Below are 19,031 nucleotides of genomic sequence, written 5' to 3'. Positions count from 1 at the left end.
GTGTGGTGATGGGTATGTGGGCGGCACTGGGACAAGGCCTAGAACTGTCTGCCTCTTAACTATTCACTGCCATCCGCATGGCCCGCTCGATATATGTATAAAGAAAATTTTGGTTTTGTTATATGCTCATATACATATGATCTATGAAATCAATAAAGAAAAATCAATGTTCCTTTACAATCTATGTGAGTGGTGATGGGCATGAGGGCGGCACTGAGACAAGGCCTAGAACTATCTGCCGCTGAACTACTTACTGCCATCTGCATGGCCCGCTCGATATATGTATAAGGAAAATGTTGGTTTCGTTATATGCTCATATACATATGGTCTATGAAATCAATAAAGAAAATTCAATGTTCCTTTACAATCAATGTGAGTGGTGACAGGTATGAGGGCGGCACTGCGACAAGGCCTAGAACTATCTGCCCCTGAACTACTTACTGCCATCTGCATGGCCCTCTCGATATATGTACAAAGAAAGTGTTGGTTTTGTTATATGCTCATATACATATGGTCTATGAAATCAATAAAGAAAATTCAATGTTCCTTTACAATCAATGTGAGTGGTGATGGGTATGAGGACGGCACTGGGACCAGGCCTAGAACTATCTGCCCCTGAACTACTTACTGAAATCTGCATGGCCCACTCGATATATCTATAAAGAAAATGTTGGTTTGCTTATATGCTCATATACATATGGTCTATGAAATCAATAAAGAAAATTCAATGTTCCTTTACAATCAATGTGAGATGTGACAGGTATGAGGGCGGCACTGGGACAAGGCCTAGAAATATCTGTCCCTGAACTACTTACTGCCATCTGCATGGCCCGCTTTATTTATGAATAAAGAAAATGTTGGTCTTGTTATATGCTCATATACATATGGTCTATGAAATCAATAAAGAAAATTCAATGTTCCTTTACAATCAATGTGAGTTGTGATGGGTATAAGGGCGGCACTGGGACAAGGCCTAGAACTATCTGCCCCTGAACTACTTACTGCCATCTGCATGGCCCGCTCGATATATTTATAAAGAAAATTTTGTTTTTGTTATATGCTCATATACATATAGTCTATGAAATCAATAAAGAAAATTCAATGTTCCTTTACAATCAATGTGAGTAGTGACAGGTATGAGGGTGGTACTGGGACCAGGCCTAGAACTATCTGCCGCTGAACTACTTACTGCCATCTGCATGGCCCGCACGATATATCTATAAAGAAAACGTTGGTTTTGTTATATGCTCATATACATATGGTCTATGAAATCAATAAAGAAAATTATATATTTTTTTACAATCAATGTGAGTGGTGATGGGTATAAGGGTGGCACTGGGACCAGGCCTAGAACTATCTGCCGCTGAACTACTTACTGCCATCTGCATGGCCCTCTCGAAATATCTATAAAGAAAATGTTGGTTTACTTGTATGCTCATATACATGAGGTCTATGAAATCAGTAAAGAAAATTCAATGCTCCTTTACAATCAATGTGAGTGGTGATGGTTATGAGGGCGGCATTGGGACCAGGCCCAGAACTATCTGCCCCTGAACTACTTACTGCCATCTGCAAGGCCCGCTCGATATATCTATAAAGAAAATGCTGGTTTTGTTATATGCTCATATACATATGGTCTATAAAATCGATAAAGAAAATTCAATGTTCCTTTACAATCAATGTGAGTAGTGACAGGTATGAGGTCGGCACTGGGACCAGGCCTAGAACTATCTGCCCCCGAACTACTTACTGCCATCTGCATGGCCCGCTCGATATATCTATAGAGAACATGCTGGTTTTGTTATATGCTCATGTACATAAGGTCTATGAAATCAATAAAGAAAATTCAATGTTCCTTTAAATCAATGTGAGTGGTGATGGGTATGATGGCGGCACTGGGACCAGGCCTAGAACTATCTGCTGCTGAACTACTTACTGCCATTGCATATTCCACTCGATATAAGTATAAAAAAATGTTGGTTTTGGTATATGCTCATGTACATATGGTCTATGAAATCACTAAACAAAATTCAATGTTCCTTTAAATCAATATGAGTGGTGATGTGTATGAGGGCGGCAATGGGACCAGGCCTAGAACTATCTGCCCCTGAACTACTTACTGCTATCTGCATGGCCCGCTCAATATATGTATAAAGATAATGTTGGTTTTGAAATATGCTCATATACATATGGTCTATGAAATCAATAAGAAAATTCAATATTCCTTTACAATCAATGTGAGTGGTGACAGGTATTAGGGCGGCACTGGGACCAGGCCTAGAACTATCTGCCCCTGAACTACTTACTGCAATCTGCATGGCCCGCTCAATATATGTATAAAGAAAATGTTGGTTTTGTTTTATGCTCATATACATATGGTCCATGAATTCAATAAAAAAATTGAATGTTCCTTTACAATCAATGTGAGTTGTAACTGGTATGAGGGTGGCACTGGGACAAGGCCTAGAACTATCTGCCCCTGAACTACTTACTGCTATCTGCATGGCCCGCTCGATATATCTATAAGAAAATGTTGGGTTTGTTATATGCTCATATACATATAGTGTATGAAATCAATAAAGAAAATTCAATGTACCTTTACAATCAATGTGAGTGGTGATAGGTATGAGGGCGGTACTGGGACCAGGCCTAGAACTATCTGCCGCTGAACTACCTACTGCCATCTGCATGGCCCGCACGATATATCTATAAAGAAAATGTTGGTTTTGTTATATGTTCATATACATATGGTCTATGAAATCAATAAAGAAAATTCAATGTTCCTTTACAATTAATGTGAGTGATGACAGGTATGAGGGCGGCACTGATACCAGGCCTAGAACAATCTGAAGCTGAACTACTTACTGCCATTTGCATGGCACGCTCGATATATCTATAAAGAAAATGTTGGTTATGTTATATTCTCATATACATATGGTCTATGAAATCAGTAAAGAAAATTCAATGTTCCTTTACAATCAATGTGAGTGGTGACAGGTATGAGGGCGGCACTGGGACAAGGCCGAGAACTATCTGCCCCAAAACTATTTACTGCCATCTGCATGGCCCGCTCGATATATGTATAAAGAAAAAGTTGGTTTTGTTATATGCTCATATACATATGATCTATGAAATCATTAAGGAAATTCAATGTTCCTTTACAATCAATGTGAGTGGTGACAGGTATGAGGGCGTCACTGGGACAAGGCCTAGAACTATCTGCACCTGAACTACTTACTGCCATCAGTGTGGCCCGCTCGATATATGTATAAAGGAAATTTTGGTTTTGTTATATGCTCATATACATATGGTCTATGAAATCAATACAGAAAAATCAATGTTTCTTTACAATCAATGTGTTTGGTGATGGGTATGTGGGCGGCACTGGGACAAGGCCTAGAAATATCTGCCCCTGAACTACTTACTGCCATCTGCATGGCCCGCACGATATATCTATAAAGAAAATGTTGGTTTTGTTATATGCTCATATACATATGGTCTATGAAATCAATAAAGAAAATTCTATGTTCCTTTACAATCAATGTGAGTGGTGACAGGTATGAGGGCGGCACTGCGACAAGGCCTAGAACTATCTGCCCCTGAACTACTAACTGCCATCTGCATGGCCCTCTCGATATATGTACAAAGAAAGTGTTGGTTTTGTTATATGCTCATATACATATGGTCTATGAAATCAATAAAGAAAATTCAATGTTCCTTTACAATCAATGTGAGTGGTGATGGGTATGAGGGCGGCACTGGGACCAGGCCTAGAACTATCTGTCCCTGAACTACTTACTGCCATCTGCATGGCCCGCTTTATTTATGAATAAAGAAAATGTTGGTCTTGTTATATGCTCATATACATATGGTCTATGAAATCAATAAAGAAAATTCAATGTTTCTTTACAATCAATGTGAGTGGTGATGGGTATAAGGGCGGCACTGGGACAAGGCCTAGAACTATCTGCCCCTGAACTACTTACTGCCATCTGCATGGCCCGCTCGATATATTTATAAAGAAAATTTTGTTTTTGTTATATGCTCATATGCATATGGTCTATGAAATCAATAAAGAAAATTCAATGTTCCTTCACAATCAATGTGAGTGGAGACAGGTATAAGGCGGCACTGGGACAAGGCCTAGAACTATCTGCCCCTGAACTCCTTACTGCCATCTGCATGGCCCCCTCGATATATGTATAAAGAGAATGTTGGTTTTGTTATATGCTCATATACATATGGTCTATGAAGTCAATAATGAAAATTCAATGTTCCTTTACAATCAATGTGAGTGGTGATGGGTATGAGGGCGGCACTGGGACCAGGCCAAGAACTATCTGCCCCTGAACTACTTACTGAAATCTGCATGACCCGCTCCATATATCTATAAATAAAATGTCGGTTTTGTTATATGCTCATATACATATGGTCTATGAAATCAATAAAGAAAATACAAAGTTCCCTTACAATCAATGTGAGTGGTGATGGGTATGTGGGCGGCACTGGGACCAGGCCTAGAACTATCTGCCCCTGAAGTACTCACTGAAGTCTGCATGCCGCGCTCGATATATGTATAAAGAAAATGTTGGTTTTGTTATATGCTCATATACGTATGGTCTATGAAATAAATAAAGAAAATACAATGTTCCTTTACAATCAATATGAGTGGTGACAGGTATGAGTGCGGCACTGGGACAAGGCCTAGAACTATCTGCCCTGAACTACTTACTTAAATCTGCATGGCCTGCTCGATATATCTATAAATAAAATGTTGGTTTTGTTATATGCTCATATACATATGGTCTATGAAATCAATAAAAAAATTCAATGTTCCTTTACAATCAATATGAATGGTGACAGGTATGAGTGCGGCACTGGGACAAGGCCTAGAACTATCTGCCCCTGAACTACTTACTTAAATCTGCATGGCCTGCTCGATATATCTATAAATAAAATGTTGGTTTGGTTATATGCTCATATACATATGGTCTATGAAATCAATAAAAAAATTCAATGTTCCTTTACAATCAATGTGAGTGGTGATGGGTATGAGGGCGGCACTGGGACCAGGCCTAGAACTATCTGCCCCTGAACTACTTACTGCCATCTGCATGGCCCTCTCGATATCTGTACAAAGAAAGTGTTGGTTTTGTTATATGCTCATACACATATGGTCTATGAAATCAATAAAGAAAATTCAATGTTCGTTTACAATCAATGTGAGTGGTGATGGGTATGAGGGCGGCACTGGGACCACGCCTAGAACTATCTGCCCCTGAACTACTTACTGAAATCTGCATGGCCCACTCAATTTATCTATAAAGAACATGTTGGTTTTGTTATATGCTCATATACATATGGTCTATGAAATCAATAAAGAAAATTCAATGTTCCTTTACAATCAATGTGAGAAGTGACAGGTATGAGGGCGGCACTGGGACAAGGCCTAGAACTATCTGCCCCTGAACTACTTACTGCGATCTGCATGGCCCGCTTTATATATGTATAAAGAAAATGTTGGTCTTGTTATATGCTCATATACATATGGTATATGAAATCAATAAAGAAAATTCAATGTTCCTTTACAATCAATGTGAGTGGTGATGGGTATAAGGGCGGCACTGGGACAAGGCCTAGAACTATCTGCCCCTGAACTACTTACTGCCATCTGCATGGCCCGCTCGATATATTTATAAAGAAAATTTTGTTTTTGTTATATGCTCATACGCGTATGGTCTATGAAATCAATAAAGAAAATTCAATGTTCTTTCACAATCAATGTGAGTGGAGACAGGTATAAGGGCGGCACTGTGACAAGGCCTAGAAATATCTGCCCCTGAACTACTTACTGCCATCAGCGTGGCCCGCTCGATATATGTATAAAGGAAATTTTGGTTTTGTTATATGCTCATATACATATGGTCTATGAAATCAATAAAGAAAAATCAATGTTCCTTTACAATCAATGTGTGTGGTGATGGGTATGTGGGCGGCACTGGGACAAGGTCAAGAACTATCTGCCCCTTAACTATTCACTGCCAACCGCATGGCCCGCTCGATATATGTATAAAGAAAATTTTGCTTTTGTTATATGCTCATATACATATGATCTATGAAATCAATAAAGAAAAAGCAATGTTCCTTTACAATCAATGTGAGTGGTGATGGGTATGAGGGCGGCACTGGGACCAGGCCTAGAACTATCTGCCGCTGAACTACTTACTGCCATCTGCATGGCCCGCTCGATATATGTATAAGGAAAATGTTGGTTTCGTTATATGCTCATATACATATGGTCTATGAAATCAATAAAGAAAATTCAATGTTCCTTTACAATCAATGTGAGTGGTGACAGGTATGAGCCGGCACTGGGACAAGGCCTAGAATTATCTGCCCCTGAACTACTTACTGCCATCTGAATGGCCCTCTCGATATATGTACAAAGAAAATGTTGGTTTTGTTATATGCTCATATACATATGGTCTATGAAATCAATAAAGAAAATTCAATGTTCCTTAACCTTCAATGTGAGTGGTGATGGGTATGAGGGCTGCACTGGGACCAGGCCTAGAACTATCTGCCCCTGAACTACTTACTGAAATCTGCATGGCCCACTCGATATATCAATAAAGAAAATGTTGGTTTGCTTATATGCTCATATACATATGATCTATGAAATCAATAAAGAAAATTCAATGTTCCTTTACAATCAATGTGAGATGTGACAGGTATGAGGGCGGCACTGGGACAAGGCCTAGAACTATCTGCCCCTGAACTACTTACTGCCATTTGCATGGCCCGCTTTATATATGAATAAAGAAAATGTTGGTCTTGTTATATGCTCATATACATATGGTCTATGAAATCAATAAAGAAAATTCGATGTTCCTTTACAATCAATGTGAGTGGTGATGGGTATAAGGGCGGCACTGGGACAAGGCCTAGAACTATCTGCCCCTGAACTACTTACAGCCATCTGCATGACCCGCTCAATATATGTATAAGGAAAATGTTGGTTTCGTTATATGCTCATATACATATGGTCTATGAAATCAATAAACAAAATTCAATGTTCCTTTAACATCAATGTGTGTGGTGAGAGGTATGTGGGCGGCACTGGGACCAGGCCTAGAACTATCTGCCAATGAAGTACTTACTGAAGTCTGCATGGCGCGCTCGATATATGTATAAAGAAAATGTTAATTTTGTTATATGCTCATATACATATGGTCTATGAAATCAATAAAGAAAATACAATTTTCCTTTACAATCAAAATGAGTGGTGACAGGTATGAGTGCGGCACTGGGACAAGGCCTAGAACTATCTGCCCCTGAACTACTTACTTAAATCTGCATGGCCTGCTCGTTATATCTATAAATAAAATGTTGGTATTGTTATATGCTCATATACATATGGTCTATGAAATCAATAAAAAAATTCAATGTTCCTTTACAATCAATGTGAGTGGTGACAGGTATGTGGGCAGCACTGGGACAAGGCCCAGAACTATCTGCCACTGAACTACTTACTGCCTTCTGCATGGACCGCTAGATATATGTATAAAGAAAATGTTGGATTTGTTATATGCTCATATACATATAGTCTATGAAATCAATAAAGAAAATTCAATGTTCCTTTAAAATCAATATGAGTGGTGACAGGTATGAGGGCGGCACTGGGACAAGGTTTCGAACTATCTGTCCCTGAACTACTTACTGCCATCAGCATGGCCCGCTCGATATATGTATAAAGAAAATGTTGGTTTTGTTATATGCTCATATACATATGGTCTATGAAATCAATAAAGAAAATTCAATGTTCCTTTACATTCAATGTGAGTGATGATGGGTATGTGGGCGGCACTGGGACAAGGCCTAGAACTATCTGCCGCTGAACTACTTACTGCCATCTGCATGGCCCGCTCGATATATGTATAAGGAAAATGTTGGTTTCGTTATATGCTCATATACATATGGTCTATGAAATCAATAAAGAAAATTCAATGTTCCTTTACAATCAATGTGAGTGGTGACAGGTATGAGGGCGGCACTGCGACAAGGCCTAGAACTATCTGCCCCTGAACTACTTACTGCCATCTGCATGGCCCTCTCGATATATGTACAAAGAAAGTGTTGGTTTTGTTATATGCTCATATACATATGGTCTATGAAATCAATAAAGAAAATTCAATGTTCCTTTACAATCAATGTGAGTGGTGATGGGTATGAGGACGGCACTGGGACCAGGCCTAGAACTATCTGCCCCTGAACTACTTACTGAAATCTTCTTGGCCCACTCGATATATCTATAAAGAAAATTTTGGTTTGCTTATATGCTCATATACATATGGTCTATGAAATCAATAAAGAAAATTCAATGTTCCTTTACAATCAATGTGAGATGTGACAGGTATGAGGGCGGCACTGGGACAAGGCCTAGAAATATCTGTCCCTGAACTACTTACTGCCATCTGCATGGCCCGCTTTATTTATGAATAAAGAAAATGTTGGTCTTGTTATATGCTCATATACATATGGTCTATGAAATCAATAAAGAAAATTCAATGTTCCTTTACAATCAATGTGAGTTGTGATGGGTATAAGGGCGGCACTGGGACAAGGCCTAGAACTATCTGCCCCTGAACTACTTACTGCCATCTGCATGGCCCGCTCGATATATTTATAAAGAAAATTTTGTTTTTGTTATATGCTCATATACATATAGTCTATGAAATCAATAAAGAAAATTCAATGTTCCTTTACAATCAATGTGAGTAGTGACAGGTATGAGGGTGGTACTGGGACCAGGCCTAGAACTATCTGCCGCTGAACTACTTACTGCCATCTGCATGGCCCGCACGATATATCTATAAAGAAAACGTTGGTTTTGTTATATGCTCATATACATATGGTCTATGAAATCAATAAAGAAAATTATATATTTTTTTACAATCAATGTGAGTGGTGATGGGTATAAGGGTGGCACTGGGACCAGGCCTAGAACTATCTGCCGCTGAACTACTTACTGCCATCTGCATGGCCCTCTCGAAATATCTATAAAGAAAATGTTGGTTTAGTTATATGCTCATATACATGAGGTCTATGAAATCAGTAAAGAAAATTCAATGCTCCTTTACAATCAATGTGAGTGGTGATGGTTATGAGGGCGGCATTGGGACCAGGCCCAGAACTATCTGCCCCTGAACTACTTACTGCCATCTGCAAGGCCCGCTCGATATATCTATAAAGAAAATGCTGGTTTTGTTATATGCTCATATACATATGGTCTATAAAATCGATAAAGAAAATTCAATGTTCCTTTACAATCAATGTGAGTAGTGACAGGTATGAGGTCGGCACTGGGACCAGGCCTAGAACTATCTGCCCCCGAACTACTTACTGCCATTTGCATGGCACGCTCGATATATCTATAAAGTAAATGTTGGTTATGTTATATGCTCATATACATATGGTCTATGAAATCAATAAAGAAAATTCAATGTTCCTTTACAATCAATGTGAGTGGTGACAGGTATGAGGGCGGCACTGGGACAACTCCGAGAACTATCTGCCCCAAAACTATTTACTGCCATCTACATGGCCCGCTCGATATATGTATAAAGAAAAAGTTGGTTTAGTTATATGCTCATATACATATGATATATGAAATCATTAAGAAAATTCAATGTTCCTTTACAATCAATGTGAGTGGTGACAGTTATGAGGGCGTCACTGGGACAAGGCCTAGAACTATCTGCCCCTGAACTACTTACTGCCATCAGTGTGGCCTGCTCGATATATGTGTAAAGGAAATTTTGGTTTTGTTATATGCTCATATACATATGGTCTATGAAATCAATAAAGAAAAATCAATGTTCCTTTACAATCAATGTGTGTGGTGATGGGTATGTGGGCGGCACTGGGACCAGGCTTAGAACTATGTGCCCCTGAACTACTTACTGCCATCGGCATGGCCCTCTCGATATCTGTACAAAGAAAGTGTTGGTTTTGTTATATGCTCATACACATATGTTCTATGAAATCAATAAAGAAAATTCAATGTTCCTTTACAAACAATGTGAGTGGTGATGGGTATGAGGGCGGCACAAGGACCAGGCCTAGAACTATTCCCCCTGAACTACTTACTGAAATCTGCATGGCCCACTCGATATATCTATAAAGAAACTGTTGGTTTTGTTATATGCTCATATACATATGGTCTATGAAATCAATTAAGAAAATTCAATGTTCCTTTACAATCAATGTGAGATGTGACAGGTATGAGGGCGGCACTGGGACAAGGCCTAGAACTATCATATTCTGAACTACTTACTGCCATCTGCATGGCCCGCATTATATATGTATAAAGAAAATGTTGGTCTTGTTATATGCTCATTTACATATCGTCTATGAAATCAATAAAGAAAATTCAATGTTCCTTCACAATCAATGTGAGTGGAGACAGGTATAAGGGCGGACAGTGACAAGGCCTAGAACTATCTGCCCCTGAACTACTTACTGCCATCAGCGTGGCCCGCTCGATATATGTATAAAGGAAATTTTGATTTTGTTATATGCTCATATTAATATGGTCTATGAAATCAATAAGAAAAAATCAATGTTCCTTTACAATCAATGTGTGTGGTGATGGGTATGTGGGCGGCACTGGGACAAGGCCTAGAACTGTCTGCCTCTTAACTATTCACTGCCATCCGCATGGCCCGCTCGATATATGTATAAAGAAAATTTTGGTTTTGTTATATGCTCATATACATATGATCTATGAAATCAATAAAGAAAAATCAATGTTCCTTTACAATCTATGTGAGTGGTGATGGGCATGAGGGCGGCACTGAGACAAGGCCTAGAACTATCTGCCGCTGAACTACTTACTGCCATCTGCATGGCCCGCTCGATATATGTATAAGGAAAATGTTGGTTTCGTTATATGCTCATATACATATGGTCTATGAAATCAATAAAGAAAATTCAATGTTCCTTTACAATCAATGTGAGTGGTGACAGGTATGAGGGCGGCACTGCGACAAGGCCTAGAACTATCTGCCCCTGAACTACTTACTGCCATCTGCATGGCCCTCTCGATATATGTACAAAGAAAGTGTTGGTTTTGTTATATGCTCATATACATATGGTCTATGAAATCAATAAAGAAAATTCAATGTTCCTTTACAATCAATGTGAGTGGTGATGGGTATGAGGACGGCACTGGGACCAGGCCTAGAACTATCTGCCCCTGAACTACTTACTGAAATCTGCATGGCCCACTCGATATATCTATAAAGAAAATGTTGGTTTGCTTATATGCTCATATACATATGGTCTATGAAATCAATAAAGAAAATTCAATGTTCCTTTACAATCAATGTGAGATGTGACAGGTATGAGGGCGGCACTGGGACAAGGCCTAGAAATATCTGTCCCTGAACTACTTACTGCCATCTGCATGGCCCGCTTTATTTATGAATAAAGAAAATGTTGGTCTTGTTATATGCTCATATACATATGGTCTATGAAATCAATAAAGAAAATTCAATGTTCCTTTACAATCAATGTGAGTTGTGATGGGTATAAGGGCGGCACTGGGACAAGGCCTAGAACTATCTGCCCCTGAACTACTTACTGCCATCTGCATGGCCCGCTCGATATATTTATAAAGAAAATTTTGTTTTTGTTATATGCTCATATACATATAGTCTATGAAATCAATAAAGAAAATTCAATGTTCCTTTACAATCAATGTGAGTAGTGACAGGTATGAGGGTGGTACTGGGACCAGGCCTAGAACTATCTGCCGCTGAACTACTTACTGCCATCTGCATGGCCCGCACGATATATCTATAAAGAAAACGTTGGTTTTGTTATATGCTCATATACATATGGTCTATGAAATCAATAAAGAAAATTATATATTTTTTTACAATCAATGTGAGTGGTGATGGGTATAAGGGTGGCACTGGGACCAGGCCTAGAACTATCTGCCGCTGAACTACTTACTGCCATCTGCATGGCCCTCTCGAAATATCTATAAAGAAAATGTTGGTTTAGTTATATGCTCATATACATGAGGTCTATGAAATCAGTAAAGAAAATTCAATGCTCCTTTACAATCAATGTGAGTGGTGATGGTTATGAGGGCGGCATTGGGACCAGGCCCAGAACTATCTGCCCCTGAACTACTTACTGCCATCTGCAAGGCCCGCTCGATATATCTATAAAGAAAATGCTGGTTTTGTTATATGCTCATATACATATGGTCTATAAAATCGATAAAGAAAATTCAATGTTCCTTTACAATCAATGTGAGTAGTGACAGGTATGAGGTCGGCACTGGGACCAGGCCTAGAACTATCTGCCCCCGAACTACTTACTGCCATCTGCATGGCCCTCTCGATATATCTATAGAGAACATGCTGGTTTTGTTATATGCTCATGTACATAAGGTCTATGAAATCAATAAAGAAAATTCAATGTTCCTTTAAATCAATGTGAGTGGTGATGGGTATGATGGCGGCACTGGGACCAGGCCTAGAACTATCTGCTGCTGAACTACTTACTGCCATTGCATATTCCACTCGATATAAGTATAAAAAAATGTTGGTTTTGGTATATGCTCATGTACATATGGTCTATGAAATCACTAAACAAAATTCAATGTTCCTTTAAATCAATATGAGTGGTGATGTGTATGAGGGCGGCAATGGGACCAGGCCTAGAACTATCTGCCCCTGAACTACTTACTGCTATCTGCATGGCCCGCTCAATATATGTATAAAGATAATGTTGGTTTTGAAATATGCTCATATACATATGGTCTATGAAATCAATAAGAAAATTCAATATTCCTTTACAATCAATGTGAGTGGTGACAGGTATTAGGGCGGCACTGGGACCAGGCCTAGAACTATCTGCCCCTGAACTACTTACTGCAATCTGCATGGCCCGCTCAATATATGTATAAAGAAAATGTTGGTTTTGTTTTATGCTCATATACATATGGTCCATGAATTCAATAAAAAAATTGAATGTTCCTTTACAATCAATGTGAGTTGTAACTGGTATGAGGGTGGCACTGGGACAAGGCCTAGAACTATCTGCCCCTGAACTACTTACTGCTATCTGCATGGCCCGCTCGATATATCTATAAGAAAATGTTGGGTTTGTTATATGCTCATATACATATAGTGTATGAAATCAATAAAGAAAATTCAATGTACCTTTACAATCAATGTGAGTGGTGATAGGTATGAGGGCGGTACTGGGACCAGGCCTAGAACTATCTGCCGCTGAACTACCTACTGCCATCTGCATGGCCCGCACGATATATCTATAAAGAAAATGTTGGTTTTGTTATATGTTCATATACATATGGTCTATGAAATCAATAAAGAAAATTCAATGTTCCTTTACAATTAATGTGAGTGATGACAGGTATGAGGGCGGCACTGATACCAGGCCTAGAACAATCTGAAGCTGAACTACTTACTGCCATTTGCATGGCACGCTCGATATATCTATAAAGAAAATGTTGGTTATGTTATATTCTCATATACATATGGTCTATGAAATCAGTAAAGAAAATTCAATGTTCCTTTACAATCAATGTGAGTGGTGACAGGTAGGAGGGCGGCACTGGGACAAGGCCGAGAACTATCTGCCCCAAAACTATTTACTGCCATCTGCATGGCCCGCTCGATATATGTATAAAGAAAAAGTTGGTTTTGTTATATGCTCATATACATATGATCTATGAAATCATTAAGGAAATTCAATGTTCCTTTACAATCAATGTGAGTGGTGACAGGTATGAGGGCGTCACTGGGACAAGGCCTAGAACTATCTGCACCTGAACTACTTACTGCCATCAGTGTGGCCCGCTCGATATATGTATAAAGGAAATTTTGGTTTTGTTATATGCTCATATACATATGGTCTATGAAATCAATACAGAAAAATCAATGTTTCTTTACAATCAATGTGTTTGGTGATGGGTATGTGGGCGGCACTGGGACAAGGCCTAGAAATATCTGCCCCTGAACTACTTACTGCCATCTGCATGGCCCGCACGATATATCTATAAAGAAAATGTTGGTTTTGTTATATGCTCATATACATATGGTCTATGAAATCAATAAAGAAAATTCTATGTTCCTTTACAATCAATGTGAGTGGTGACAGGTATGAGGGCGGCACTGCGACAAGGCGTAGAACTATCTGCCCCTGAACTACTAACTGCCATCTGCATGGCCCTCTCGATATATGTACAAAGAAAGTGTTGGTTTTGTTATATGCTCATATACATATGGTCTATGAAATCAATAAAGAAAATTCAATGTTCCTTTACAATCAATGTGAGTGGTGATGGGTATGAGGGCGGCACTGGGACCAGGCCTAGAACTATCTGTCCCTGAACTACTTACTGCCATCTGCATGGCCCGCTTTATTTATGAATAAAGAAAATGTTGGTCTTGTTATATGCTCATATACATATGGTCTATGAAATCAATAAAGAAAATTCAATGTTTCTTTACAATCAATGTGAGTGGTGATGGGTATAAGGGCGGCACTGGGACAAGGCCTAGAACTATCTGCCCCTGAACTACTTACTGCCATCTGCATGGCCCGCTCGATATATTTATAAAGAAAATTTTGTTTTTGTTATATGCTCATATGCATATGGTCTATGAAATCAATAAAGAAAATTCAATGTTCCTTCACAATCAATGTGAGTGGAGACAGGTATAAGGCGGCACTGGGACAAGGCCTAGAACTATCTGCCCCTGAACTCCTTACTGCCATCTGCATGGCCCCCTCGATATATGTATAAAGAGAATGTTGGTTTTGTTATATGCTCATATACATATGGTCTATGAAGTCAATAATGAAAATTCAATGTTCCTTTACAATCAATGTGAGTGGTGATGGGTATGAGGGCGGCACTGGGACCAGGCCAAGAACTATCTGCCCCTGAACTACTTACTGAAATCTGCATGACCCGCTCCATATATCTATAAATAAAATGTCGGTTTTGTTATATGCTCATATACATATGGTCTATGAAATCAATAAAGAAAATACAAAGTTCCCTTACAATCAATGTGAGTGGTGATGGGTATGTGGGCGGCACTGGGACCAGGCCTAGAACTATCTGCCCCTGAAGTACTCACTGAAGTCTGCATGCCGCGCTCGATATATGTATAAAGAAAATGTTGGTTTTGTTATATGCTCATATACGTATGGTCTATGAAATAAATAAAGAAAATACAATGTTCCTTTACAATCAATATGAGTGGTGACAGGTATGAGTGCGGCACTGGGACAAGGCCTAGAACTATCTGCCCTGAACTACTTACTTAAATCTGCATGGCCTGCTCGATATATCTATAAATAAAATGTTGGTTTTGTTATATGCTCATATACATATGGTCTATGAAATCAATAAAAAAATTCAATGTTCCTTTACAATCAATATGAATGGTGACAGGTATGAGTGCGGCACTGGGACAAGGCCTAGAACTATCTGCCCCTGAACTACTTACTTAAATCTGCATGGCCTGCTCGATATATCTATAAATAAAATGTTGGTTTGGTTATATGCTCATATACATATGGTCTATGAAATCAATAAAAAAATTCAATGTTCCTTTACAATCAATGTGAGTGGTGATGGGTATGAGGGCGGCACTGGGACCAGGCCTAGAACTATCTGCCCCTGAACTACTTACTGCCATCTGCATGGCCCTCTCGATATCTGTACAAAGAAAGTGTTGGTTTTGTTATATGCTCATACACATATGGTCTATGAAATCAATAAAGAAAATTCAATGTTCGTTTACAATCAATGTGAGTGGTGATGGGTATGAGGGCGGCACTGGGACCACGCCTAGAACTATCTGCCCCTGAACTACTTACTGAAATCTGCATGGCCCACTCAATTTATCTATAAAGAACATGTTGGTTTTGTTATATGCTCATATACATATGGTCTATGAAATCAATAAAGAAAATTCAATGTTCCTTTACAATCAATGTGAGAAGTGACAGGTATGAGGGCGGCACTGGGACAAGGCCTAGAACTATCTGCCCCTGAACTACTTACTGCGATCTGCATGGCCCGCTTTATATATGTATAAAGAAAATGTTGGTCTTGTTATATGCTCATATACATATGGTATATGAAATCAATAAAGAAAATTCAATGTTCCTTTACAATCAATGTGAGTGGTGATGGGTATAAGGGCGGCACTGGGACAAGGCCTAGAACTATCTGCCCCTGAACTACTTACTGCCATCTGCATGGCCCGCTCGATATATTTATAAAGAAAATTTTGTTTTTGTTATATGCTCATACGCGTATGGTCTATGAAATCAATAAAGAAAATTCAATGTTCTTTCACAATCAATGTGAGTGGAGACAGGTATAAGGGCGGCACTGTGACAAGGCCTAGAAATATCTGCCCCTGAACTACTTACTGCCATCAGCGTGGCCCGCTCGATATATGTATAAAGGAAATTTTGGTTTTGTTATATGCTCATATACATATGGTCTATGAAATCAATAAAGAAAAATCAATGTTCCTTTACAATCAATGTGTGTGGTGATGGGTATGTGGGCGGCACTGGGACAAGGTCAAGAACTATCTGCCCCTTAACTATTCACTGCCAACCGCATGGCCCGCTCGATATATGTATAAAGAAAATTTTGCTTTTGTTATATGCTCATATACATATGATCTATGAAATCAATAAAGAAAAAGCAATGTTCCTTTACAATCAATGTGAGTGGTGATGGGTATGAGGGCGGCACTGGGACCAGGCCTAGAACTATCTGCCGCTGAACTACTTACTGCCATCTGCATGGCCCGCTCGATATATGTATAAGGAAAATGTTGGTTTCGTTATATGCTCATATACATATGGTCTATGAAATCAATAAAGAAAATTCAATGTTCCTTTACAATCAATGTGAGTGGTGACAGGTATGAGCCGGCACTGGGACAAGCCCTAGAATTATCTGCCCCTGAACTACTTACTGCCATCTGAATGGCCCTCTCGATATATGTACAAAGAAAATGTTGGTTTTGTTATATGCTCATATACATATGGTCTATGAAATCAATAAAGAAAATTCAATGTTCCTTAACCTTCAATGTGAGTGGTGATGGGTATGAGGGCTGCACTGGGACCAGGCCTAGAACTATCTGCCCCTGAACTACTTACTGAAATCTGCATGGCCCACTCGATATATCAATAAAGAAAATGTTGGTTTGCTTATATGCTCATATACATATGATCTATGAAATCAATAAAGAAAATTCAATGTTCCTTTACAATCAATGTGAGATGTGACAGGTATGAGGGCGGCACTGGGACAAGGCCTAGAACTATCTGCCCCTGAACTACTTACTGCCATTTGCATGGCCCGCTTTATATATGAATAAAGAAAATGTTGGTCTTGTTATATGCTCATATACATATGGTCTATGAAATCAATAAAGAAAATTCGATGTTCCTTTACAATCAATGTGAGTGGTGATGGGTATAAGGGCGGCACTGGGACAAGGCCTAGAACTATCTGCCCCTGAACTACTTACAGCCATCTGCATGACCCGCTCAATATATGTATAAGGAAAATGTTGGTTTCGTTATATGCTCATATACATATGGTCTATGAAATCAATAAACAAAATTCAATGTTCCTTTAACATCAATGTGTGTGGTGAGAGGTATGTGGGCGGCACTGGGACCAGGCCTAGAACTATCTGCCAATGAAGTACTTACTGAAGTCTGCATGGCGCGCTCGATATATGTATAAAGAAAATGTTAATTTTGTTATATGCTCATATACATATGGTCTATGAAATCAATAAAGAAAATACAATTTTCCTTTACAATCAAAATGAGTGGTGACAGGTATGAGTGCGGCACTGGGACAAGGCCTAGAACTATCTGCCCCTGAACTACTTACTTAAATCTGCATGGCCTGCTCGTTATATCTATAAATAAAATGTTGGTATTGTTATATGCTCATATACATATGGTCTATGAAATCAATAAAAAAATTCAATGTTCCTTTACAATCAATGTGAGTGGTGACAGGTATGTGGGCAGCACTGGGACAAGGCCCAGAACTATCTGCCACTGAACTACTTACTGCCTTCTGCATGGACCGCTAGATATATGTATAAAGAAAATGTTGGATTTGTTATATGCTCATATACATATAGTCTATGAAATCAATAAAGAAAATTCAATGTTCCTTTAAAATCAATATGAGTGGTGACAGGTATGAGGGCGGCACTGGGACAAGGTTTCGAACTATCTGTCCCTGAACTACTTACTGCCATCAGCATGGCCCGCTCGATATATGTATAAAGAAAATGTTGGTTTTGTTATATGCTCATATACATATGGTCTATGAAATCAATAAAGAAAATTCAATGTTCCTTTACATTCAATGTGAGTGATGATGGGTATGTGGGCGGCACTGGGACAAGGCCTAGAACTATCTGCCCCTGAACTACATACTGAAATCTGCATGGCGTGCTCGATATATCTAAAAATAAAATGTTGGTTTTGTTATATGCTCATATACATAAGGTCTATGATATCAACAAAGAAAATTGAATGTTCCTTTACAATCAATGTGAGTATCGAAAGGTATGAGGGCGGCACTGGGACCAGGAAAGAGCTATCTGCCACTGAACTACTTACTGAACTCTGCATGACCCGCTCGATATATCTATAAATAAAATTTCGGTTTTGTTATATGCTCATATACATATGGTCTATGAAATCAGTAAAGAAAATTCAATGTTCCATTACAATCAATGTGAGTGGTGTCAGGTATGAGGGCGGCACCGGGACAAGGCCTAGAACTGTCTGCCCCTGAACTACTTACTGCCATCTGCATGGCCCGCGCGATATATGTGTAAAGAATATGTTGGCTTTGTTATATGCTCATATACATATTTTCTATGAAATCAATAAAGAAAATTCAATTTTCCTTT

This window comes from Schistocerca gregaria, chromosome 1 (genome assembly GCF_023897955.1).
Source record: "Schistocerca gregaria isolate iqSchGreg1 chromosome 1, iqSchGreg1.2, whole genome shotgun sequence".
Taxonomy (NCBI): Eukaryota; Metazoa; Arthropoda; class Insecta; order Orthoptera; family Acrididae; genus Schistocerca; species Schistocerca gregaria.
This window is presented reverse-complemented; position numbering follows the sequence as displayed.